Raw genomic sequence first — 24,255 nt, 5'->3', positions numbered from 1 at the left:
GGATATTCTAGGGCAACACACTAGAATCATCTGAGGAGCTGGGGAACCCAGACGGCAGTACCGCAGAAAGAGTCTTTGTTAATATGATCACAAAATATTTAAATGCCCTGTAACTAGATGAAAAGGTGCATTCACAGACACCCCTCTTAACTCCAAATTCCACAATATACCGCTAGAACTGACAAGTATTTCTGCCCGAGGACTGGTATCAAAGTTGAATTTGAGGGGTGCCTGAGTGGCTCAATTCGTTAAGCATCTGCCTTTGGCTCAGGTCATGATCTCAGGGTCCTGGCACCGAGTCCGGGCTCCCTGCTCAGTGGGGAGCCTGCTTCTCCCTCTCCCTCTGCCTCTATCTCTCTCTTTCAAATAAATAACTAAAATCTTCTAAAAAAAAGTTGAATTTGACATGGGTAAGTCACATCTGTGGGCTCCTCAAGCTTTCGGGTGCTGGGTGGAAGGTCTGGAGCCCGAGCGAGCAAGTGGGCGGGTGCAGGCCTTCCTGTCTTCTCAGCGTTGTGTCTCCTCCCTCCATCCAGCCCTTCCCGGCTCCAGGGACATCAAAGCCGCTCCCTAGACCATACAAAGCCATTGCTGGAAAAGCCATATAAACGCTCCAGCTCTTTGCTGACTGGGGCTGGGAGTGGTGCCAGGCCAGAGATTTCGGAAGGGAGCCCTTCCAAATGCTGGATTAAGCCTCTGGAGCAGATGTTGCCTGTGGCTCGCCAGCATTCAGAGAGCTGGGCAGGCAGCAGGCTTGGCCTGGGATTTGGATAGCTCACAGAACGGTCGAACAAAGACCCGGACACACTGCCCTGATGGAGAGGCCGAGCAAGGGTCAGCTGTCAGGGGTCCCCGGAGAGCCCGCTCCGTGCCCAAGAGACTGAAATCTCAGTGAGTCATTTCAGATGGAAAGAAAGGGCACGAAACAAGTGTTCCTGTGAACATTTCCCTGACGCCTCGCCCACACGGTACTCGATGGATATTCCTCCCTCCCCCAGCTCGATGCTCAGCCTCCCCATTTTAAAAATGGGAACAACTTAAGGCCTGAAATTTGCAAAGGAGTCAGGCTTTGAGAAACGGTAGGAATAGCATCGGCACCCAATCCATAACCCTCGTTTTTGCACAGAAAGCCCAGCTGCTGAGACAGAGCTGATCTTACCCCCCCCCCCTTTTGGAATAGGTGATTTGGAAGACCAGAGAGGTATGCCAGCTGGAGAACAGGTCTCTCAGCACGGGCGTGTTCCCATGCCTGAAATGCCACCACTGCCGGCACGAAGCAGTGAGTAGCTGAGTCAGGACAAAGAAGAGAGCAAATTCGGGGTTTGAAAAGACACAGTGAAAGCAACCCTTTGCTGATTGTGCTGATTTGCTGAAGGGCAGGGTTGGGGCAGAGACACGTTCTTCCACAGTGTTGAGAAAAGAACACTGGATTTGGAGGCAGGCGGAGAGGGGTTTGAATCCTGGCTCTGACACTTGCCGGCTGGGTGGCTCTGAGCTAGTTACTCCCGAGTCCCTGTTTTCCATCACTAAGCTGGCTCCCCATGGGGCTGTCGTGAGTGCGAACGCGCTCTTTTACCCGGACCTCGTGCACACATGTCATTTATTAGAAGCCACAGCCCCAGAGTCATCCCCAACAATGGGTGTCTGGGGCCAGGATGTTCCATCAGCCTAGCAAATTCTCTGTTGTCATTGCTCATCTCAGCCCAAGACCCAGGCTTGTTCTTGGGCGGTTACTTCAGAAGCTGGGGTGACATTCCCTGCAAACTGTTGAGAGGCTGGAGGCTTGGATTTCAGCGAAGCCTTCAAAAGGTATCTGCATTTTGAGGCCAGTTTCCTTTTGTCATGTTTTTTCCATTTGCTCTTAGCCTTTGGGAGAAGCTTTCATCTTTCTAGCTGCTCTGAAATTAATCTTTCTCTGGATGTATTTCTTACCACCGAGGAAGATCTGGGCCTGCCCCCAGCCAGATTTGCAAAGGGGGCAGGACAGCGAAGGGAGAGGAGGGAAAAGGTTGGAGCAAGAGCAGCAAGGAGAGAAAGTGCAGGAAGTGCAGTTAGCAGGGATAGGAGGGGGCCTTGAAGTTAGCTGTAGGCTCCCCCTAAGAAGTTATGGGCACCAGCGGTCTGCTGGGACATGCTCCTCCCCAGGCACTCCTATCCCCGCCAGGGTGCAGAGCAGCCTGTCCCCACAGAGCCGGAGCCGTGCAGGGGAGGCCTATGTTGATTCTAAAATCGGTGCTACACCATGATTGCCCTCAGAGTTTTCAAGCTCAGCTCCCCTTCCCATTTGCCCTCCTGCTGCCTCAGAGAGAGACTTGGATTCTCATGGGAATTGCTCTCACTAAGCCCCATCTCTTGCACTGCCTATCTCTACCCAGGGCAGGGGCAAACTTCCCGGGTATGCCACCTATGTCATTGAGGGAGGCCCTGTGCCCAGAAGGACCCTGCCTGGGTGTTTAATGCTTTACTTCTGTCTCAATCTTGAAATTCTTAGTCATTTTATCCATGAAATAGGTAAGCAGGTGTTTTGTAAGTGAAATCCAGTGTGTCCATGGCGCATGCTTGAATAAGTTACCTGGGTGACAGCGCACACAGCAGGACAGGCAGCAGAAATGCGGAGTAACGGCCCACATGGCCTTGCACGTGCACGAAGTCCTGGGAGAGTCTGCAGCACCACTGGGCCCCAAGGTGGCCAGGCCAGATCCGGGCCTGGACCGGGGGCAGTGACAGCAGCAGCAAAACTGCAGGAAGGAGGAGGAGCTCTACTAAGGGGCAAGGACCTCGGGCGGGTGGCCCATTTGCATCCCTGGAGCTCATCCTTGCAATGTCTGTGCCAATATGAACTCTTGAATCAGAGCTCCCAGACAGGCGTTGCTGGCACCCAGGCAGTCAACTTAGTAAATTATTACCAAATTAAAGCATATGCATAGACATTGTGATAGAGCCTATCAGGGGGTTATTAGAATTCGCCAAGGAGTTTAGAACCTACAATTTTGAAAAGTGCTGCAAAATGGCAGAGCAAATATTCACAGGCTTAGAAAGAGAAATAAGATTTAAAGGTCATCACATCAACTGGAGAAGAACACTCTATTCACAGGAAGCTTGAGCTAAACCAGTTATTACAAGCAACGCAAGTTCAAAATTAATCTGTTCTTGTAATTGAAGATAGGATGAAATAATGCATAAGTAGGTGTTTTAAATTACACACAATAGGGGCGCCTGGGTGGCTCAGTTGTTAAGTGTCTGCCTTCGGCTCAGGGCGTGATCCCGGCGTTATGGGATCAAGCCCCACATCAGGCTCCTCTGCTGGGAGCCTGCTTCTTCCTCTCCCACTCCCCTGCTTGTGTTCCCTCTCTTGCTGGCTGTCTCTATCTCTGTCGAATAAATAAATAAAATCTTTTTAAAAAAATTATACACAATAGCTGAAGTTACTTTCAGTTTCTTGTATGACCTCCACAAGTTACAGGAAATAGTGGAAACGTTAAAAGGTCATTGTGTAAACTTACATTTAAGATCAAATTCAGACTTGCATGAAACTGATATGTATGAAGAATTAAATCTGCTTAGAAAAATTGTTCCACAAGAATCATCAGCTCTAAATGCACTGAACTTTATGTTTTGAAATAATTTATCAGAAATGCTTTCCAATGTTGTCACAACCCATAAAATACTCTTAACAGCTTCAGTAACAGTAACAGCAGAAGATTCCTTCTCAGGATTAAAAATTATTGAAAATTATTTGCGATCTTGCATTTGCCAAGAGCAACTAACATCACTCTCAATTACAGTGATTGAAAATAAAGTTGCTAAAAGTATATATTTTGATGACCTAATAAACGAATTTACAGAAAAGCAAGCCAGAAAATTCTTAGGATTATTCTAGATCTAACATTAATAAAGTATTATTATTTATGGCATAATAGAATCCCAAATAATTTTTTCCAATTTGTGAGTTTATGTTGTTACTAGCGTATCCCTATTACCCGTATTCCGTTAAAAAGTGATGAAGTATTTCTAAAGGCTAATGCTTTATATGCCAGTGCCTTTGGCGGCACTTTTGTCCTGCTCTTTGATCAAGAGCATCCATATTTTATTTTGCACCGAGCCCCACAGATTACATGGTCTGCTCTGCCTCAGTGCCTTGAAGATTCTCTATATTCCAGTAAAACCCATCAGCAGATCTCAGCTGAGAGCAGTTCTGTCACACCCCTCCCCCCGCCAGGAGATATGTGACAATATCTGCAGGCATTTTTGGTTGTCACCATTAGGCAGCTACTACTGTCATCCAATGGGTAGAGGTCAGGATCCTGCTCCATCTCCTCCAATGTCCAGGACAGTCCCCCACGACAAGGAATTATCTGGTCCAGCACATCGATCGTGCCACAGTCGAGCAGCCAGAACTAGAATCTCCAGGTGTGGGTTTAGACAAGCAGAGTAGCATCCCTGGTGGGTTGTTTGAAATGCAAACTCTCAGGCTTCATCCCAGACCCGCTAAATTGGAATCTGCATTTTAACAAGATCCCCAGGGGATCTGTGTGCACATCACATTCTGAGAAGCACTGGGTGAGGCAATGTGAATGGTCTGATCAGGCCGCCTTCAGTCGCGGTGTAAGGCCAGCCCCAGGGACCGCCCTGTTCCCGCCACTTTCTTTATGCTTTTTGCACATCTCCCAAGGTCCTCCAGCCCCCAGGCATGTAACAGGCCAGCCCAGGTGCAAAGACACTGTGGGCAGTGTCTGACAGCTCCTCACCCTTGGCACTCATTCTTAGGTTGAACTTGAACCTCTGTCAAGCAGGTATGCAGAGAAAGCCGCCTGGTCTCGGGCCTGGGAAGTTCAAAGCTCTGGCCTAGCTCCCAGCGGCTCCCAGGCCTCGCTCTGCTGCAGTGTGCCTCCATGTACTCAGACACGCCACTGCCTTCAGAGCACGGCCTTTGAACATGCTGTGTCCTCCACGTGCCCTTTCCCGCTTGAACTGCCTCCCACTGAGCCTTCAAGGCTCACTCATCTGCCCTTCCTGCAAGCTCTTAGTTTTCCTCAGGGTCCCCCCAGCCACCAGCAGACGGATCTATGACAGTGGCCCCAAGCTCTAGGGCCTTCAAGAGAAGGAAGGAAATGCAGCTGGGGGGGGGGGGGAGGCGGGGCTCCTGACCATGCACACAAATGCAGGCCCAGTGTTTCTAGAGCTTTAGATTTTTAAAGAGAAGCAGAAAGTATGGGTGTTTTATGTGAAATCTTCTGATTTTCAAATACTGGCAACTAAATAAAAAAATTAAAACGAACAAACCACAAGGCAGACCAAACCCCTCGGCAGCAGGCTAGAGCCAAGGACAGACACGCTGCTGCTGCGGGGCCGTGCCGACATTCGTCACAGGGTGCTCTTGTCTTTTGTGGACATCTCTGTGTCCCCACTCAGCCGGGTCCAGCGTGGGGCAAAGTGAATGGCACTACTACTTGTTCAAAGCTTTGGTCCAGTAGGGTCTCAAACCATGGTTCGCAATGGGCGGGGTCACCCCCTTGGAGTTGTTTGGACACCTGTGGGAGTATTTTTGGTTGTCACAATGATTGACAGACCCACTGGCATTTGGCGGGTAGGTGGTCAGGGTGATAATAATATCAAGCACTTATTTTGTGCTCACTGTATGTTAGACTCTGTTCTAAAAGAAGTTTACTGAACTGAGCTCATTTAATGGTCATGACAGCCTTACAAGGTGGATACTGCCATCATCCCCATTCCACAGACAGGGGTTGGGGACACTAGTCAGTATGCAATGGACAGGACAGCTCTGCGGAGCAAGGAACCATCCTGTGCCCCACAGACTCTTGTATGCCCCACGGGATGTCTATGCAAGAAAAACCACCTGTTCACGATGATCCAAATCACGACTATCATGTAAATTACAAAAAGAGTGTGTTTTATTTTTCAGCATTTTACCAAGAGCTCATCATTTCAGAAGAATCATGCACCAGGCAGATGCATTATGCAAGGCATTCGAGTCTCTAAAACTGCATACCTGTATCCATCAGCATTTAGAGTTGCCAAAGCCATGGTGATTCTAGGTGCAAGCATTCTATTTTTTTTTAAAGATTTTATTTATTTATTTTGACAGAGAGCCAGCCAGTGAGAGAGGGAACACATCAGGGGAGTGGGAGAGGAAGAAGCAGGCTCCCAGCGGAGGACCCCAATGTGGGACTCGATCTCATAACGCCGGGATCACGCCCTGAGCCGAAGGTAGACGCTTAATGACTGTGCTACCCAGGCGCCCCAAGCATTGTATTAATTAACTGATTTTGCTTGGTAAACTTTTTTTTTCAAGATTTATTTATTTATTTTAGAGAGAGAGAGAGAGAAAGCATGAGCAGGGGGAGGGGTAAAGGGAGAGGGAGAGGGAGAGAGAATCCCAAGCTGACTCTGTGCTGAGCGTGGAGCCCAATGCAGGGCTCAATCCCAGGATCGTCAGATCATGATCTGAGCTGAAACCAAGAGTCAGCTGCTTAATGACTGAGCCACCCCGGTGCCCTGCTTGGTAAACTTTTTATTGAATAACTACATACTACAAGAAAGTGAACAAATCAAGTATATACTCTATGAACTTTTGCAAAATGAACGCACCTGTGTAACCTGTACTCAGATCAAAAATCAGAACATTCTCAGCATCCTGGGAGGCCTCTCTACTGTCTTCCTGCATGATTTCCTCCAAATCAACACCATTCTGACTTCTAACCCGTTACACATTAATTTTGCCTATCTTTGAACTTTATATACATGGAATCATTTGGTGTATACTTTTTCTGTGTCTAGCTTCTTTCAGTCAAAATTCGTGTGTGAATTGGAAGTTTGTTCTCTCTCATGCTGCATAGTGTCCCGCTGTATGGCTATTCTACAATGTATTTATCCTTTCTACTGTAGGTGGACTTTGGGGTTGCTTCCAGCTTTTTGCTGTTGTGAATAATGGTACTGTGAACATTCATGTTGATGTCTTTCAGTGAACGTATGTGTGCATTTAGTTTTTATAGTTACGTGTGTAGGCAGATTATGTTATCTGTGATTTTCATTTCATGGTGCAAGGGGGTGCTATAAAATACTTGCTATCCAAAGGAAACACAGGTTCTGAGGGAGTAATTGAGACCCTCTGGTGTGAAGCAGGTGCTTCTGCCCATGGTGCATTTGTCTGTTCCACAAGGACTGTCCCTGTGCCCCGTGCTGGGGAGCACTAGGGCTGTGCTTTGTGGAGGGAAGAGAATCTTGTGATAAAGTTAAAAAGCGGAAGCCTGCATTCTCACTCCCACCAGTAGAGGTCAGCATTCACAAGGGACTCCGGACCGACGCCTCTTCTTCCAGGCAGGCTTCTTCTCAGGTTCCTGCCCCTTCTTCTCCCTTGGTAACTGGAGATCCAGCTCTACCTGGGGGAATAAGAAAGAAAGAGAGAGGGAAGGAAGAAAGGGAGGGGGGGAGGGAGGAAAAAATAGAAAAGCAAAGAGAAAAGAGAAAAGAAAAGGAAATGTCTTCATAGTGCACCTCAGTGGAGGCAGATGGAACTGACACCCTGGGGTCTAGCTGTCTCCTAGAGGTACCCCACATGCTCCCTACCCTCACTCACCCTACTGGCTTTGCTGGTGAGTGTATCTAGCACTGGGCCACCTATGCTGGATTCTGTATTCCCACACGGTGGCTTCTGCAGACACAGGTGCTGGTACATGTTTAACAACCTGTTCTGGGAGCGGGGTCTGATTTGTCGTGTTTGCTAATTTCTGTGGTGTAAAAAATTCTACCGTGTCTGATTTCAAGCTGTCAGTGAGGTGTTATTGAACATGGAGTTGGGAAGACATGCTAAGTAGCATAGTACACAGCATTCCCACCATACATATATAATAGTTGTAAATAAACTTGGAAACGTTATTAGATAAGGATACAATACAGTAAAATAATTGGGAAGTAATAAGTTTTGAGTATTTGTTACTTAAAATACAATTTACTTAATTTTACATATATAGTTTAATTTTTAATAAGCCATGTATTTAACAGCTAGCTCACAAAAATCTTGGCAAGTTTAGAGTTGCTTCTTGAAAGATCGTACAGGCAGGTTCCAACACTGCAGGAACCACTGCGGTACCCCTTTAAAAATCACATTTGTCTTTTGCGGTGCAAGTTGAGGTTGTATTCCCTAAGAGGTAGGTAGGCCTTTGATACTTAGTAACTATGGCCTTGGCCTTATCTTTACCTCTCTGTACCTCAGTTTCCTAATCTGTAAAATGGAGATAATAGGACTTGTATCTACTTACAGGTTACTGCAAGGATTGCATGAAATCATGTGTGTAAAGCCATTAGCACAGTGCCTGGCAGACATTCTGATCTAAGTTGGCCAGAACTTCACAGCCCTGCCTCTGCCTCTTCAGACAGTCTGAAGGAGGGGGCCCCTCCATTCCTTCATCCACCTGCAGCTCAGAGCTAGCAGGACCAATGCACCCTGAGGTCACCTGAGAATGCACAGCCCAGGCAGCCTCCAGGAAGAAGGTCATCAAGGGAATACAGTGTCAAATGACCAGGAGCCACGTGGGTGGGGTTTGCGTCTGCAAGAGCCTCAGGCCTGGGGCTGCCCCCAGTGCCTTTCTCCTGCCCAGCTGGTTGACTCCTAGAGTCACGGCCCAGGCCTAGGGCAAAGGGCAGAAAGTAGAAACAGGGCAACAGGGTGACTGGAACTTGTTGAGGGGAGACCTGGACAGTTATCATCTGAAGACAGAGCAGGCAGACGCTCTCTTTGCTACCTTGGCTATTCCTTGAGTGTAAAACGGGAACAACACTTTCATCCAGTTTACCTGATTTTTACCAGATAAAAATGTCAAAGACTTGTCAGTGCTTCAGAAAAGCAGGAGGGGTTGGGTTACTCTCTTACACTTACTGACTGGGCAGTGTGAGGTGCACACCACCTCAGGGGTCCCTTTTTCCAGGACAGGGAATCCTAGCCTGAGCGGCCCTGCTCTGACCTCTGACCTCTGCAAAGCCCCCTGACTAGTGGCCAACAGGGCCCAGGTCACAGAGCCTGGCTCTCACAGTTTCTTGACATGTCTGGGGTCATAGGCTCCTGAATATCTGAGGAAGGGTGATGGTACAGGCCTGCATATTCAGACAACCAACCACCTGAGCTTCGGATCCTTCTCCGTGGGGTGGGAACTGCCCCTCACCTCTACTGGCTCAGCCCTGCCTGGCCCACCCACCTTGGACTCTGACGTTCTGTGGTGAAGATGGCTTGAGTAGTCCAGATCCACGGGTGTCAGGTGGGTTTACTTACTTACTGTCACGGGACTTTGAAGACTGCCCAAGGACTCTTGAATCCAAACAAGAAACCCCACCCTAACTCCCGTGTGAGGTCAGACAAGCTGGTAACCTGCTCAGTGTCCCAACTTCCTTGTAGGTCAGAATAGTGGATTCAATAATGTCTCATTTTATAGGGATGTTGTGCCGATAACATGAGCTGGTATGCAAGAAAGAACTTTCCAAAAGGTCAAGAAATATGTAAGGACAATTTGTGTCATTATTTGCTATTTTTAGGGGGGTAGGAGGGGCCATATGATGTATTTGGAAAAGTATAACTTTTGGAACAAACAAGAATGAATTCATGTTTTGCAACATACATGCTTTGTAGTTTTTTGGTTTGTTTTTTTTTTAAAGATTTGTTTATTTCAGAGAAAGAGACGGTGGGGGGAGGCAGGTGAGGGGCAGAGGGAGAGAGAATCTCAAGCAGACTCTGCACTGAGTGCAGAACAGGGCTCGATCTCACAACCCCGAGATCACAACCTGAGCTGTAACCAAGAGTTGGGTGCTCAACCAACTGTGCCACCCAGATGCCCTGTGTAGTTTTGATGTTACAAAAATCTCTGTGAGACTGTTTTCTCATGTGTAAAATGGTGATAATGATACTTAATTTGGAGGATTGTCGTCAAAATTAGTGGCTACATGTATAAAGTTGTCCTTACCAAGTACCTAGCACACAGTACCCAGGTCCTCAATAAATAGTAGCTGCCATTCCTGCTGTTAAACATAACAACGATAGCAACACAGACACCAAGTTTAAATCCCCACCTTTTCTCTCCTTTACTTCCTGCCCTTTCAGTGATGAGGGGGGAGCTCCTAGTTGGATTCCTGGAACAGGGAGAAAGAAAACCATGCCCTCTGACTCATACAAGTGACCAACTCATCTCAGTTTGCCAGGACTCTCCCAGTGTAACATCAGAGGTCACAAGTCCCAAGGACCCCCGCAGCCCCAGACAAACAGCCTGGGTCCAACTCTAAGCCATCTTCCGGTATCTAGGCTTAGAGTATTAAGATTTGTACTGGAAATCTGGGAGGACCTAGGAATACTACCAGTTCAAGGAGCCAGTTTAAGTCCTTTTAGGACAGGTAGGGTCTAGATAAATAAAGGAAAATTAAAAAGTAGCTCTGGCCTTAAAAATCATTATAGTAGCTGTAAGATACAAAAAATTAATTCTGAAGACCACATATTATATGATACCATTTATATAAAATGTCTGGAATGGGCAAATCAATGGAGAAAAAGTAGCTTATTGGTTGTTGGCAGGGGTGGGGGGCGGTGGGGAGTACTTGCTAATGGGTATAGAATTTCTTTTTGGGATCATGAAAATGTTGATTGTGGTAATGGTTGCACAACTCTGTAAATATACTAAAACCCATTGAACTATTCACTTTAAATATATAATTATACATTTAAATTGTGAATTGTATGGTATGTGAACTGGATCTCAATAAAGCTGTCAAATTTTAAAAAACAAAAATTTAAAACATTTTTTATTTTATTTTTTTAAACAATTTTTAATTTAAAAAAATGGTTCTTCCCACATTAGAATCTCTAAGTCTAAATTATTCTTAACCCTCATTCTAAGAATTATCTTTTCAATGGTATAAAAATATCTAATCTAGGCCAGGAAATACCACCCCAATGTTGCAGAAAAGATGAGCAAGACCCACAGCAGAATGTAAAGAGCCTTTTGCTCAGTTCTATGGGAGGCCAGTGGAATTCAGGCAGGCAGGGAAATGGGGGGAGAGGAGAGGCTGGGGAGCCAGCATTTACAAAGGGAGAAATGAGACTCACCCCTGATTCTGCAATATAAAACAGAAGGAAATAGAAGCTAACCTGAGGCTTGTCCAAAATGCCAAAGAAACGAAGGAGAGCTCCGGAAAGGTTGCAAAGGGTAAGTGGGGAGGACATTCCAGACATAAGGAATAGTGTGAGCACAAGCTCTGAGATGTGAAAGTACGGCATGTGAGAGGTACGCAGGTGATATGTGGGGGTGTGGGGAAGGATGGTGGGGACTTGGGACAGATCGTGGAGAGCACTGGACATAGCCCTTGCTTGGAAGTTGAATTTCATCCTGTGGACACTGGGGGAGCCCAGGGGAGGATTTTTAGGAATTGAGTTACAGACGTGCAATGAGCCTCAGAAGACATTTTACAGTGTGAGAGGTGGTGGGTCTTGCATGAGGTCACTGCACTGGTTAGTGGCCAAACAGACTGCAGTACAAAGCCAGGGGCGCCGATGCCCAGCCTAATCCCTCTTCCATTACACCAAGCTGCCTTTGCAGGTAATTTGCCCACATTTTCTTCTCTCCGTTTGTCTTCTCTAATCCCCTCTCCCCTTCCCTAGTCCCCTTCCTGGGCCTTGTGTGTGCCTGGGGTGTTCCTGTAGCCCACACTGGGTTGCTGAGCTCTGTTGCTGATCCAGATCAACCTAATACTTGCTTTTCAACCATCTGGTGATCTGGGCAGTGCAGCCCCAGCAGAGCGGGGAAATGACCAGGACGGGAGGGATGCCCAGCAAGAAGGCAAGGAAGAAAAGGTAGCTACAGCCAGAGGTTCTGTAGGGCCCAGAAGGGGAGGATTCTCTTGGGGACGGGTGCCTGTGCAGGGGCCGTGGAAGGGCACTCTGCTTGTCTGGCTTGAGCTACCTCAAGGACCTGCCCTGTTAATTCACAGCACTTCTCCAGAGCACCTGCTAGAACTAGGTTAGGTGAGAGGCCCCGAGGAGGAGTATCCTGTCCAAAGGGCGTCTGGGAGGCAGGGCCTGCCTGACCTAAGCGGCACGAGGCCGAAGTCTGTGGGTCCAAGCGCAAACTCCTGCACTGATTCTCAAGTAGGGGCTCCGGCAACATTTATCGAGCACCTCTGAATAGGCACTGTACAAGGCCCTGGGGCACAAAGATAAAGTCACCATCATCTTCATCAACGGGCCACAAACCCTGTAAACACACTAACGGAGGACCTACATCCCAGGGCTGCGGTGAGATAACCAAAAAACGATGTAGCGATACAGTGCACAAACTGTTCGCATCGTATATGCCGGAAAACAGTCCAAAGAGGCAAGGCTCAGGATGTGAAATAAAGTTAGGAGTATGGCGTGGTCCTAGCCCCAACTCTGCCGATCCTTGCTCTTAACTACAGTTTTCTCAACCTTGAGATCCGTCCAGTGCTTTCGGTGCGCTGACAAATCACTCCGGAATGCTTCTTAAAAGAGATCCCTGAGTCCGATCCTAGCTTTCCTGAATCAGAACGGCTGGAGGTGGGATCCCGAATCTGCATTTTTACACGCACCCACCTCCTGGGGCAATTTCAAGCTTGGTAATCGACGCCACACTGTTTAAGAAGTACCCTTTAATAGGGAGATGATGACCTGAATCAGCCTTAGGTCTGGCAAGCGAGTCAAGAGCTAATAAGGCAACATGGCGTGAAAGCACCCTGTGAACCTGACAGCAAACCAATTATTTGCAAATAATAGTAATCCCATAATCCAAATAACATCCAAAAAATCCACAAAATAATAACAGTAAAAGAACTCAAGAGTGCACTGCAAACGCGGCGCAGGCCAGTCGGTACCACGTCCCGGGCCACTCAAGCGCAGTAGGCGTGACTGTCCCTTTAAGCAGTCCCCCAAGCCCCCCTCACGCCCCGCCCTACTCTGCCCCGCCCCGCCCCGCCCCGCCCCATTCCAGCTCCGGGCTCGCCTCCCGCTGGGCGTGCGGCCCCTCCGGCGGCGCGTGCGTGCTGGCAGCCGTCGACCGGCAGGGCCTCCCAGCGGGGCGGTCCCGGCGGCGCGACGCCGGCGCTTGTTGCGTGCGCGCCTGACCCCGCCCCTTGCCCGCCCCTTCCCCTCCCCCCTCCGCGGTTCTCCCCCGCCCGCGCGGTACAGCTGGGCCAGTGACGCGGGAGCCGCTGCCGCCGCCGCTGCCGCCGCCACCGCGTTCCATTCTCCTAAGCCGGCGACAGCCTCGCCCCCCGCCTCCCGCCGCCTCCTCCCGCAGCGCCGGCCAGCGCCAGCGAAACAAGGGCACGCAGGGCCTCGCCTAGACCTGAGAGGGTTGCGGGCGCGCGCAGGCGGCAGAGCGGATCCCGACGCCGCGGAAGCTTCGAGCGCCCCCCTCGCGGAGGTCGCCGCGCGGTTCCCCGGGTGAGTTGTCACCGCGGCTGGGGGGCGGCAGGGCCGGGCATTGTGTCACTGGCGCGCCCGGCCGGCTGTCAGGGGCGCGGGGCCCGCGCGCACCTCCAGGGAGGGACGCCAGGGAGCCCCGGCCGGGCGCCCGGCGTCGGCCGCTGTGTGCGCCGGCCCCGCTGTCAGCCGCGCGCGGGGCCGGGAGGGCGGCCGGGGACGCTGAGCGGACAGCGACGTGGGCTGTGCGGAGGCCGGGAAGAGGACCGGACGGCCCGTCTGCGGCCGGGAGCCGGTGGCCGGGACCGGGGCGCGCCGCCTGGCCTCGCCCGGCGTGTGGGGTCGCGCTCTCTGGCCGGGAGTCAGGGCGGAAACCAGACTTTGCGGGTCGCGGGAGAGAGGGTAGGCGGAGGCGCCCCCTTTCTTATTACTGTTATTTCCCCCTCCGGCCGACCAGAGCTGCGGGTCCTGCGCGGGGCAGGGTGGCTTGGCGACGGTGGATTTCCTGAGGAAATCTTGGAGACCGTGTGTGGGAGCATCGGAGCTTTCTGGAGCCCCCGCGCCTCATCTGCTCTTTAATCTTAAAAACTTTACTTATTATCCGGGCTGAGACTCACCGAAACCACTTCCTGTTTATATATGTAGACTTTCTTTTTTACTCCTGGGTTTTAGGGACTCCAAATAATAGTGTAGGTGTGAGCCTCCCTCACGGTTTGGCTGTGGGACTGCTGAAGTGGAAAGTTACCTGTTAGGAGCGAGACGAGCATGGGGTGGGGGTGGGACCGTGAGACCCGAGACGAAAAAGGCGTCAAAATCAAGTCTTTGGCTCATTAGGGGGAAGTTCATGTCTTGGCCAAGAGGCCTAATACTGCTGTTCCCACAGAATGTACTCTTGGTGGCAGGGAGCTCCTCGCTGGGCTTTGTTGCTCTTGCTAACTGGGCTTGTGTCTGCTCTGTGCAGGGGTGCAGTAAAACTACCCAGTTCAATTAACTGTAGGCATTTACTCCCCCTTTCTAGATCTGCAGAGGTAAAAGTGTGTCTTTCCATCCTTTGCAGTGGTTAATTCATTTCTTGCTCTTTTCATTCCTCTGGTTTAAAATATATGTATGAATGATGCACACACCTTTTCTGTTTTGGGAATTCCACACCCAAATTGTCACCATCTAGTGGAGACTAGTATAGACATGTTCTTGGCGTTGAGTTCTGAATTTTCTGGGCTTTGCATTTTTAGCTAGATGCATTTTCAACCAGAAATGAAAATTTTCACAGTTGGTTGGGTGGAGGGGCAGGAGTAGGTCTACCTCCCCCTCAGTAAAGGAGGTATTTAATAAAGCAACAATAATAGCAATAATAGGGACAGTTCTCCAGGACTGTGTACTAAGCTTTATGCCAAGAACTTTACTTTCTTGATCTCACTTAATAACAGACTTTTGTGGTAGGTATTGTTATTTTTCCCATTTTTTTTTCAGTTGAAACTGAAACCAAACAAATAACTTGCCCAAGGTCACAAAAATAGCTCATGTGGAGCCCACAATTTAACTGCTAGATTATACTGTTAACTTCTGATTTGCTTACCATTTAGCAGAATTGAAACTGGAGTCTTACTAGAAGTTTTTCAAAGCACTGCTTCTTCAAGCTCTTTTTCAGATCTTGAGCATCCATAATTCTCTAAGGTACACACTATGGTATGTGCACAATATTCATTTGTTTATTCATTCTTTCAGTATTCCCAAGTGTTTATGTGATACAGAATGTGTGCCAGGCACTGTGCTAGGTACTGGGGATACTGCAATGAATAAGGCAGAACAGAGCCTTGCTGTCATGGAGTTCTCAGTCTTTTAAATCAGTGTATTTTGGTTTATGTTGTTAATTTTTAAGTGGTGACTATTTGCTGTACTTAAGGACCTGCTTAAGTCAGTTAAATTAGAGGACACTACTGGTGTAAGGACTGATAGATAGGACTTCCTGTCCACAGAGTGACTTGGATACTGTAGTAAAAATGGCATATAAAACAAATCCTCGCCTATGGCTAGGGTGCTCAGAGTAAGGCTGTCTCCCCACCCGCCCCACCCCCGCCCAATGCTCAAACTCTGAGACCAAACCCAGTGTCAAATAGCACAGTTCCACTTATTCGCTGAGCCCTGCCTTCTCAAAGCCCAGAATTTAGGCAACAGAAAGGAGAAGAAAGGTAGAATGAGGTGTTGCAGATGCCGGCTAGCAGAGAAGAGACCTCAGCACTTTGTTTGGTTTTCTGGCAGGTCTCCATCATGTGGTGACTGAACTTGCGCCCTTATGTAATGGTGCATCTCCTGGCAGGGGATTTCCTCCTTTGCTGTAGCTGGGGCAGCAATTTCTACAGCTACCCTCCTACTCCATACACATATATGCACCTTCCAAAGGTAATAATTCACCTGGCTTTTTAAAAGTAAGAACTTATTTCACGTTTATTGCTACTAAGCATTATTTCACTCCCATGCTTCCATGCTTTTTTATAGCCCAGAGAAAAACTTGCTTTATGTTTTACATCGTTTTATGCACTTTTCCCATACCCTTAGCTGTTCTGACCACCAGGTAACTACATTTGACTCTTAAAAGAACACAGTGTTGGGGCACTGACCCCTATTCAGTCAAGAATCCATGTATAACTTTTGACTCCCCCAAAACTGTACTAATAGCCTACTGTTGACAGGAAGCGTTAGTGATAACAAACTGTTGATTAACACTTAAAAAATCTGCGTGGAAGTGGATCCATGCGCAGTTCAAACCTGTGTTGTTCAAGGGTCAGCTGTACTGGTATCTGTCTGTGGGCTCAGAGAATTACAGTACCTTGAAAAAAACTAGTGAGTCACATAAGCTTCCTCATTTCTGTACTGAAACAAGTGAACTGTGGAGAAATCTTTAGCAGAGCTGCTTGTGGGGAGAGAAGGAAGACCAGAGAGCACATGTGCTGTTTTTCCCCTCTACTTCCCCATGTACCAGGAGACAATTCACTGAGAGGGAGCAGGACTATAGTGCCCACTTAGAGGCCCGCAGTGCCCACTTGAAGGCCTGAATGTCAGCAGGTCCACTGGTAGTGGTTGTGTAATTGCCATGCATGAAACATTTTACTGAGCTCCTGAATTGACATGTGATCTCTTAGTTGAAGCTGACAAGCAGGATTCGTTTTCCCTCTTCTATCTTCCTGGATAGTAAGGAAGTCTTGTTTAGGGGTCTTCCCTTAAGCAGTAGGGGAAAGAACAAATAGAGGAAGAAGCCCAGTGCCTTATTTTTTTTGATACTTGAAAGCAGATATTGCTCAGGTGCAGACCTCAGTGTTGAGTACTATGACAGTTGGGTTAAGGGTAAACACTGGGACAAATGCATATATGATAATAGAGACTCTTTCTCCGGATTTCTCCTCAAGATGGCTTCAATCTAGGGGCCACCCACATATCCCACCATAGTGAGATTTCATTTAGTGGAATGGTTTTTTAAAAATTAATATTCTTAAGTTATGTTGCCACATTGCAGGAGACTTGGAAACTAGAGCAGTGAGAAATAATGCCTGTAATGTGGGAGGGCTATTTTCATATCAGTGGGAATGAAGGATGCAGCTTGAGGTTTGGGGTTGGGGGTTTTGTGATGAGTATTTGAAGCTGCAGCAGCGGTGAATCTGAGACCAATGAAGCAATTCCCGGACAGCGTTGGGGTGGCCGTCCTTGAGCATCAAGATCTGTTCACTCCCATTCTGGCTGGGATTCAAGGCAACAGCCATTGTTCCCTTGGATGCTTGTAAGTTCGTGAGTGTCTTTGTGTAAAACCTTTATTTGAAAAAGTAGAGGCACCGGGGAAAGAGGTACCTCTTACAAGGCTTAGGTTTTAGCAGCAAAACCTGTCAGGCACCTGTGGATGTTTCCTTTTTTTGTGCTTATGTGTGTCTGTGATGGTGTCCTTTTTCTTTCCCTCTTAGTCCTTTGGCCTAGAAACCAGCAGGGTTCCTCTGTTTGCTCTCTTATCCTCTGATTCTTACCTGAGTGTGGAAGTCTCCACTCTGCTGGTAGACTTCCAGTGGTGCTGAGCTGGGTCACTTCAGCTGTGAAAGGCCACCTGTGCTTCTGTCAGGGCTTGGGGACACTTGAGTCTCTGTGAAGGTACTGGTATAGCAACAGCAGAAAATGCCCCAACTGTAGTGAGAATTGGACAGGTTTCACAGGCTCCCATGTTGCCTGTGATGTATTCTCCTTCCTGGGCCCTCGTATCTCAGAAAAGGGAAATAGCACCCTTGAAACATCTGAAGGCTGCATGCCAAGAATTTATGCAGTATTCCAGAAACGGGATGTTATTGAAGTGTTTTCTCAAGCAGAAACAGATGTAGTTCCCTGTTACTGTCGCCAGTGTTAGTAGATCCTTAAAATTACCTGATAGCATTGTGCCCTTAAATGTACTCTCCCGTCCCTTTACTCCCCCCCCCCAATATGTGCAAGTGTTAGACTTTTTTTTTTTTTTTGGTAGAGCCCCATTGCTTGATTTGGGGGAAAGTTAGCCTGGATTCCCGATGACAGTAATAGGTTCTCAGGGGTTTGCAGACAGCAGAGGTGGTGACTGACAATTCTTTATTACTCAGAAGAGGATCTTTTGTGGTGAAAAATTCAATGACTCAGGATTCTTTTCTCCTGTAGTTGGAGATTGAACATAAAACCTCAGAGAAGAGGTGTAAATAGGGGCTCTTTCCCAGCCTCCCCTTTCTTATCTTCCTTTCTTAAGGAGGGGGAAAGTCTCATCTTTCCAAATCCAACCTCCTGCCAGCAGTGACTTGCCTTCACCCACAGAAGTTTAAGATCAGAGCATGGAGTTGGCCTGTGTGTAGACTCTCTCTGCTAGGCTTTTGGCTAGACTAGGCTTCGGCTTCCGACAAAGCCAGTAAAATGAAACTGGCTTCTGGGAATGGGACAGGACTGTTTATCCCAGTCTTCCTTCTTTGGGCTCTTCTCAGTTGATCTCAGTAAACTAAGTGGGTGGAAGTTTTAAAAAGGGAGCTTGAAAAAGAGAACAAGGTGATTTTGCTTATTTTGCATTTTAAGTGGTAGCCTAGGCTAACTGTCTGAGGGAAGACTGGGGGTTACTTTTTTTTTTTTTTTTTTTAATAACACATTGGGGACAAGATTACAGAAAGTTTGGAGGATGGGGGCGGGGGGGGACTCCCCATGATTCTACCATTCTACAACAAACATCATTTCTATCTATTCTACTCCTTCTTTCAGTTGGGAATCCCTGTACGTTCAATTTTGTATTTTTTTTTTTTCATTTAGCATTATACCATAAATATTTTTCTGTAATGACATATAGCCTTTATAGTTATTTTTAATGGATTTGCAGTATTCCATCAACGAGATCAGCTGTAGCTCGCAGCCATCACCATATTCTAATTTTCGAACATTTTCATCACCCCAGAAAGAAACTCAATTAGTAGTCACTCCCTGTTCCTCACAATCCCTGTAGCCCACGGCCACCACTAATTTACTCTCTCTCTCTGTAGTTTGCCTATGTAGACCTTTCATATAAACAGAATCATACAACATGTGGTCTTTAGAAATTGGAACTTAGCATAATGTTGTTGTGGTTTATCCATATTATAGCATGTATCAGTACTTTATTCCATTTTATTGATAAATAATCTGTTGTATAGATATATCCCATTTTGTTCATTCATCAGCTAATGGGCATTTGGATTGTTTCTGTTTTTGGTTTTTATAAATAATGTTGCTGTGAATAGCCATGTATAAAGTTTTGTGTGGACATATATTTTTATTTCTTAGATATATTTAAAGCTGCATCCATATTTCTACTTTTGAGTTAACATTTTGGTTATGCAGTTTGTTTGGGGAAGAACAGTGTTATAGCAAAAACTTTTGATTATGTGTTGTTGGGAATATTGCCCTGAATTAAGAAAAGATGCTACCAAGAAAAAGAAGAAAGGAAGAATTATGTGCGTAAGAATACAGTAGCATTGTTTCCAAATCTTTGGTGCTGAACTTTAAAGAGTAGTGGGAGTTTACAGATGCAATAGTGCCTACATTCAGTGCCCATGTACTGCTGCTTTAAAAAAAAAAAAAAAAGGATTTTCAGCATGAAGCCTCAGTTCTAAATCGCGTCATTGTGTTTTATGGAGTGAACTTTACCATGAACCCCAGAGAGCCTTCCTTATCAAATGTAATTTATAGTTCTCAGAAGCTTTTCTTTTTCTTATGAAACATTCCCTGCCAGGGTTCTGTACACCTGCCTAGATGCTTCTGCTAGGCTGGGATGGAGAACCAACCATCAAGGTATGGAGGAGGGAGAGGGGCCCTGAGTGTGGTTTAAATATAGGTCTGAGAAAGACTGCTCTTCAAAACAGCTTTTATAGGACTCTTACTGGTGGACCTCAGTTGCACCTGAGGTTAAAAATATAGATCATACCAGACGTAAAGAGGAACAGATGGTACTGCCGGGAGTGTCATTTCCTCTACAGGATCTGCTCCTGGCTGGTTTCACACCATACCAGCCATATTACTGAAATAATGCAGAGCCTCCTCTTGTCCTTGTCCTAATTGGAACAATTAGCATTAGTGATCAATAGCCGTTCTTGCTTTTCTTACTCGTAGGTCACTACCAAAAGCTCTTGAAAGTGTGTGTGTGCAAGCCACCTCATTTTTTTTTTTTTTAAGATTTTATTTATTTATTTGACAGAGATAGAGACAGCCAGCGAGAGAGGGAACACAAGCAGGGGGAGTGGGAGAGGAAGAAGCAGGCTCACAGTGGAGGAGCCTGACGTGGGGCTCGATCCCACAACACCGGGATCACGCCCTGAGCCGAAGGCAGGCGCCCAACTGCTGTGCCACCCAGGTGCCCCGCCACCTCATTTTTTTTATTAGAGGATCAAGATGGTTCCACCCCAGAGAAATGTGGGGCATAAGGCACATGGCCTTTTGTCCAATAAGCCAGACAAAAACTAGGAACTTGAATCATCTTCTCCTGTACCTGTATTACCTTCTCTTGTACCTGGAGCCAAGCCCAGGATCAGTCCTTCCAGAAAGTTCCTGCCTGGGTGTGTGTGTGTGTGTGTGTGTGTGTGTGTTTGAATGCTGCCATAACTTCCCTGGCAAAGTTTTGAAGTGTGCTCTACCTGTTAATGCAAATTCTGTTTCCAAGTGCTAGGGGTCTCAAAGACAGTGAGGTAAGATAAAATTCTTATCTGAAGATTCAAATTCTTGAGTATAATATACAGATATTATCAAAACTTCTTGCACACCAAACCAAGTATGTGACGAGAGAGACTCTAGGCTCATTAAATGCCTAAGTTGGAAGGATGGGACTTTGGGGATGATCTCCTGCCTCCTCACTTTATGGAAAGGAAGAATGGGAAATGGATGCTCAGAGCCGACTTCCCTGAGTGGTGACAGGGCCAGGAGAGAAGCCAGGGCTCCTGATCCCTAGTGTAGTGCTCTTTCTGCCCTTGTATGATCAATCTCTCTCTCCTCTGGGTTTGTCTCAGGGCAAGGGCATTGGGGTATGGTTCATGTTGTTAGGAACAAATTCATGTCCTTTCTGTGTTTGTGGTTTTGAATCTAAGAGTGAAATTACAGAGAGGAATGAGTCTTTAAATTCAGTTCTTCTCAGGAAGAACTGTTGTTAAAATGGGCACTGTTGGGGGTGCCTGGGTGGCTCAGTCATAAAGCATCTGCCTTCGGCTCAGGTCCTGATCCCAGGGTCCTGGGATTGAGCCCTGCGTCAGGCTCCCTGCTCAGCGGGAAGCCTACTTCTCCCTCTCCCACTCCCCTTGCTTGTGTTCCCTCTCTCGCTGTCTCTCTCTGTGTCAAATAAATAAATAAAATCTTTAAAAATTTTTTTTAAAAAAGGGCACTGTTGTGTTTAGGCTGGGCCCACTTAACTATTGTATCTCTCTGTTGTGTTTCCTTGCAATTCATAAAACACCACCTGCCCTAGGCCAATAAGATGTGTTCTTTGAGTCATTTTCCCTTTTGGGTCCCCCTTGTGGGGGTGGGACAGTGGGACAGTGGTGGCATCCTAGATGTAGTAGGACTTCCTGATAATTAGGAACATGTTGATGCCCCCTCCCCCACCCCATTAGCAGTCTAAAACCCTTCATGACTGCAGTGTGAACACACATCTCTGTGTCTCTAATCAGTCCGGAAGGAACCAGGCTTCTTGGGCTGAGGTCATATGTGCTAGCTTTCTCCACCCTAGAAAGCCAGTGAGCAGTTTTGTGCTCAGTGGGTAGTGGTTTTTCAGTTGGCCCGCTCAAGACATTTTTAGAGAATTAACAAGTGGTATGTTAGCTGGTCCACACCTTTGTCAGTCCTTGATTCTTATTCACTTGCCAGGTGGAAACTGCCGTGGGAAGGCCATCTGCCTCCTTGTTTCAGTCCTGTGGGGATTTTGCATGTTACACAGCGGGATGGCAAGAAAAACAGGCTCTGGGTTTCATAAGAGTTCGTTGGGCCATCTTTCTTTCCCTTTACATGCACCTTCAAGTCATTATAATTTGTGAGCTGATGATCTGGTAGGGCTGTGACGTCAGGCTGGTGGGAGTTAGGTGGATGGTTGGTGCAGAAACCAAAAGGATGTAAATCTCGTCATTTCTTTGGCAAGTGCTTAGTGAATGCATGTGGTCAGTGTTAGGTATACAGTAGTAAACAAAGAACAAAATGGACACAATTCTTGCCTTCATGGCCTTAACAATCCAGGGGAGTACTCATGGGTTATTTTGTTTGAGAGTAGTCTTGGAGGAATCTGTTGTGTAAAGTAGACTTTCAATTTGATACTCTGAAGCAGAGTTCCTCTGACTTTTTCAATGACATCTGTGCTGCAGTCCAGCAATCACCCTGGAAGAGAGGTGGGCTGGAAAAATATCCTTGGAGAATCCTCCTGGCCTTCCAGGCAAGAAAGCAAATTGCCTTTTCCCACGGAGTAAGCTAGGTCTAGGAGTTGGGTCTGGTGTGAGGATTCCTGTTCATAGGCTTTATTTAACCCATCAGTTTTTATTGTGGAAATGTTTTCTGACCCTGAAATATTTTCTTTTCTTTTCTTTTTCTTTTTTTTTTTTTAGTTAAGAGAGAAAAGTGGGTGTGGGTTCCACAGTGAGAAATTAGAAGAAGGGAAATTGGAGCAGTAGTGTGAATTCTTCAAGGAATGTTTTTTCTCTCGTCTTCCCCAGGCCTCAATTTTAGATGTAAATATTGACTCATGATATCTCTTTTCTTGATCTCTCTGTGGCTTTAACACCTGCTGGGGCAGCAAAGCACCTAATTCAATACTGTCACACGTAAGGTTCCCAATAAGCACACAGCCCCGTATATTTAACTTCTATGGGTAGCCATCCCTGTGTCGGCCCAGGTTCCAGGCTAAGGTTGGGAGTCACCTGAGGTCAGTCAGGGACAGTCTTGTCCACTTCTTCGTACCCAGCTCCTGGATTATTTGGTTGGTTGATAAGTGATTGACCAGGGATAGAGGATTAAAGTCACAAGGGTGGGAGGGCAAGGTGACCTTGAGGCCATGAGCTGTGAATAACAAGGAATCAAAGAGTGCCATTTGTGATGAAATTCTAAAAAGAGACATTTGGAGGGAGACCTGGCTTGAGTGAAAAACAAATATAAACAGGGTGATGAAAAGCGGTTAACATTCACCAACTTCACTGTGGTAGCAGGAAAAGAAGACTGCTCAGAAACCGTGTAGGCGGGAGGAGGTGAAGCAAAGAGAGGGTACTGGAGGTTCTTCCAAATGTTTTAGCAAGGCCAGTGAAAACCAAACTACAGGGCCCCTTAAGAATTTGGATCCAAGACCAGAGTTACCCCTGCTAATTTTCAGGCCCAGGGTTTTGTTTCTGGAACTCTGTCCATCTTTTAAAAGCCTCAGGAAGCATCGGTCATGCCCTAAATCTAACCTACAACGTGTACAGTTTCGCCTTATATACTTAATATATTTTTAGCATCCACTGTGAATCTGGTTGCAATCAAGGAAGTACTAGTAGGATGGCTTGTTTCTTTGTTCTCCAGAACTGAGCTCTTTAGGGGGTGGTTCATTACTTCTGGAATTATAAAACGTGATCGTATAGGTCATCTCCTTTGAAGGTCTGTGCATGCTTTTGAAAAAAATCACATCTTTGAAAGAAGGGCAACTCTTTTCAAATGCTCACTGCTTTTCTTGGATATATGTGAGCAACAGCAGAACGAACAGATTTCAGAGCCTTTGGTGTTAGTAAAACTTTCTGTGAATAGCAACAAGGTAGGTATTTTTCAAGCCGTGCATCTGAATTCATTGATTAATTGAACAAGTATTTATTGAATGCTCTTTCCCATTTAATCATCTCCCCACAGGGATTCTTTGCAGCACACAGCCTTACAAATGTTCTCCAGTATTTATTTTGGTTTGTCTTTTCCACCCATAGATTTTAAGCCCCTTGAGAATGGAAGGGCTGGTTTAAGTCTCCGCTGTGTTTACTATGCAGGCTGGGCATCCATATTAATAGCAGTACAGATTTCTTCATTTTACAGAGCACTTTCACGTAAGATGTCATATCATACTGTGGGGAAGGTTTTAGTCCCGTTTTACAAATGGGAAAGCCAAGGCCTTTGGTAACCAGTAGACGTTTAGCAGCCGCTGTTCTTGTAAATAGTGACACTGAATCAGCTCAGGGTTCAGGCTGAATCAAACATTGGTACCTCATGCTGAGAAACAGGAAACCTCCTGGAATTGCAGACTTGATAAATCTTAACTTTCTCATGAAAAACAATGCAACAACCCTTTCCTGGTCCCCCACTCCATATCAGCATAGGTACTCTCAAGG

The 24,255-nt window shown here is 46.9% G+C and overlaps 1 protein-coding gene across 2 annotated transcripts in view; it reads left to right on the top strand.

Moving 5' to 3' along the window:
* Positions 1–13,158: 13,158 nt before the first annotated feature.
* Positions 13,159–24,255, top strand: part of SUSD6 (sushi domain containing 6) — a 96,024-nt gene continuing 84,927 nt past the window's right edge. For both annotated transcript variants that reach the window (XM_026519646.4, XM_057318734.1), the window contains exon 1: positions 13,159–13,453. The gene's annotated coding sequence lies outside the window, so the exon portion shown is untranslated. The remainder of the gene's footprint in view (positions 13,454–24,255) is intronic.

The sequence above is a fragment of the Ursus arctos genome, unplaced genomic scaffold (assembly GCF_023065955.2).
Source record: "Ursus arctos isolate Adak ecotype North America unplaced genomic scaffold, UrsArc2.0 scaffold_25, whole genome shotgun sequence".
Classification (NCBI taxonomy): Eukaryota; Metazoa; Chordata; class Mammalia; order Carnivora; family Ursidae; genus Ursus; species Ursus arctos.
This window is presented reverse-complemented; position numbering and strand designations above follow the sequence as displayed.